The sequence below is a fragment of the Schistocerca gregaria genome, unplaced genomic scaffold (assembly GCF_023897955.1).
Source record: "Schistocerca gregaria isolate iqSchGreg1 unplaced genomic scaffold, iqSchGreg1.2 ptg000341l, whole genome shotgun sequence".
In the NCBI taxonomy this organism is placed as follows: Eukaryota; Metazoa; Arthropoda; class Insecta; order Orthoptera; family Acrididae; genus Schistocerca; species Schistocerca gregaria.
Genome location: NW_026061805.1, coordinates 200,001 through 202,500, shown reverse-complemented (window position 1 = coordinate 202,500; position 2,500 = coordinate 200,001). Strand labels below are relative to the sequence as shown.

The 2,500-nt window shown below is 55.3% G+C and overlaps 1 non-coding gene across 1 annotated transcript in view; it reads right to left on the bottom strand.

Moving 5' to 3' along the window:
• LOC126307590 (small subunit ribosomal RNA) overlaps nucleotides 1-210 on the bottom strand; it is a 1,893-nt gene extending 1,683 nt beyond the window's left edge. The window contains exon 1 of the ribosomal RNA XR_007553632.1: nucleotides 1-210. This exon is cut by the window's left edge and continues 1,683 nt beyond it. This is a non-coding gene — a ribosomal RNA (small subunit ribosomal RNA).
• Nucleotides 211-2,500: the final 2,290 nt, after the last annotated feature.

Sequence of the window (2,500 nt, the reverse complement as noted above, 5' to 3'; positions counted from 1 at the left end):
AAAGCGTCCCTTCCATCTCTGGTCGGGACTCTGTTTGCATGTATTAGCTCTAGAATTACCACAGTTATCCAAGTAACGTGGGTACGATCTAAGGAACCATAACTGATTTAATGAGCCATTCGCGGTTTCACCTTAATGCGGCTTGTACTGAGACATGCATGGCTTAATCTTTGAGACAAGCATATGACTACTGGCAGGATCAACCAGGGAGCTGCGTCAACGAGAGCTGAGCAGCCGGCCGCCCGGGAGTGTGTCCCGAGGGCCCGCGCGAACACGCAAGCGTCCGCTCAATTATTCTGCAAACAGGAGGAGGCTGAGCTCCCCTGCACGATACACCTCGAAACCCTCTCAGGTCCCGGCGGCGCGCAGCGCCGTCCTAAGTACTTGGTCGGGTTCGAGAGAGGCGCAATCGCCCGGAGATAGGCGAGTAGACGCTTTCAGTGCGAACACCCGTGCTCCCAACTGAGCTTGCCGCTGCCGACAGAGGCCCGGGAGCGTGCTGTCGTGGCATTGCCGGCGGGAAACAACACGCGCCACCTACGGTGACCGGCAGCTCCAACGCCAGCGCCACAGAAGGGCAAAGCCCCACTTGGGTGCAGAAGCGAACTCTCCCAGCACAGCGCACGCGCCAACACGTCCGCAGAGCTGCGATACAAACCACCTGCGAGAACCGCTGGGGGCGACCGAGCAGCAGACGGCGTCGCGACGCCGAGTGCCGGGCGGCGGCGCATCCTCAACGCACACAGTCCGCAATCGGACCAGCACACTGCAGATGTCCACCGCGCTTCGCACCGGGCTCGGCAGAACCCACTTTGGCCGCCTGGCGCCGCGCGCAGGGTGCGCCGGCGCATAGCTGGGACGCCAGCCGGGCCCGTCGGCCGGCGCTCCTGCCACTGGGCGCCCCCCACCAGCCGGCTGTAGTGCGTGCGCTCACGCAGCGCGCGGCCAGCACGCCGGGCGGCCCCCCCTCACCGGCCGGGGACTGTCCCGCCAAGCCACAGCCTCGTATCGCTTCATACCCACATGGCCAACTCAGGTTCGGGGGCATGGCGGGTACCGCCGAAACAACCGGTTCACAGATGTACCGATCGTCGCTATCACCGATGCACCTGCAGCGCGAACAACCGCTCAACAACTGATTTCCAGTTCATTTGCGGATCTTTGGCAGCAAACGTATACGTCAATCTACATTTGCGAAATCTACGATTCTGGCATGCCTGCATGTTATGTGTCACGACACGCTACATCAGCCCACATACACACTGCGGCATGTACACGAGAGAACACGTGGAAGATGGTCCGCGCACGTGTGCAATGTCCCTTGCGCGGTCGACTGTCAACCGGCCTCTGTAGCATGTCGCAGATGTGGAACGCGGTCCACCGTGCTATCATGTTGTGTGGGGCAATACGATTAAATAGGAAAACCCTCGTCGCTACATCAACAGACGGCTCACGCTGATTCCCGGCAGAGGGAGGAGGGGGGGGGGGCCAACATGCAATACTTTCGTCCGTACCTACTTACCACATGTCTGTACGGCGTACAACAGTGCAATCTCGCTGTAATGGGGAGACGAGACAAGTAGCATCGTGCACAACATATGGCCCTTATGATTCGCCATTGTAGGGCGCAGCCGGTGTACGGTCAAGCATGTGCCACATTATGTCACTCAGTACGTAACGACGGATGATCAGTGTGGGTTACGCGTACATCAGCGGACAGTCCACACAGGCCGTACCACAACGTACACTGACTGCATCGACAACCGAATGCAACTGAACAGCTGCAAGGCTCATTTCACAAACAAACGCCTGACCGACCAGCTTGGAAGGGCAGGAGGGGAGGGCGATATTCGTTCTGTAGCGGTACACCCTTCCAGTGGTTAGCGGGACTGTGTAGAAAGTACGCAACACTCGAAAGACCTTTATGTGAGGGTACGCACCATGGCATCAAGAAATACACATGACACCAGAGGATCCAAGCAGTGAACTATGTTCAGAGGGTTGCTGTTAGGCAAAGCTACATTCCTGTGACGTTACATGTGACAGTTAAGGTGCAGTGTAAGTTAGGTTAAGGTGCAGTGTAAGTTAGGTTAAGGTGCAGTGTAAGTTAGGTTAAGGTGCAGTGTAAGTTAGGTTAAGGTGCAGTGTAAGTTAGGTTAAGGTGCAGTGTAAGTTAGGTTAAGGTGCAGTGTAAGTTAGGTTAAGGTGCAGTGTAAGTTAGGTTAAGGTGCAGTGTAACTTAGGTTAAGGTGCAGTGTAAGTTAGGTTAAGGTGCAGTGTAACTTAGGTTAAGGTGCAGTGTAACTTAGGTTAAGGTGCAGTGTAACTTAGGTTAAGGTGCAGTGTAACTTAGGTTAAGGTGCAGTGTAACTTAGGTTAAGGTGCAGTGTAACTTAGGTTAAGGTGCAGTGTAACTTAGGTTAAGGTGCAGTGTAAGTTAGGTTAAGGTGCAGTGTAAGTTAGGTTAAGGTGCAGTGTAACTTAGGTTAAGGTGCAGTGT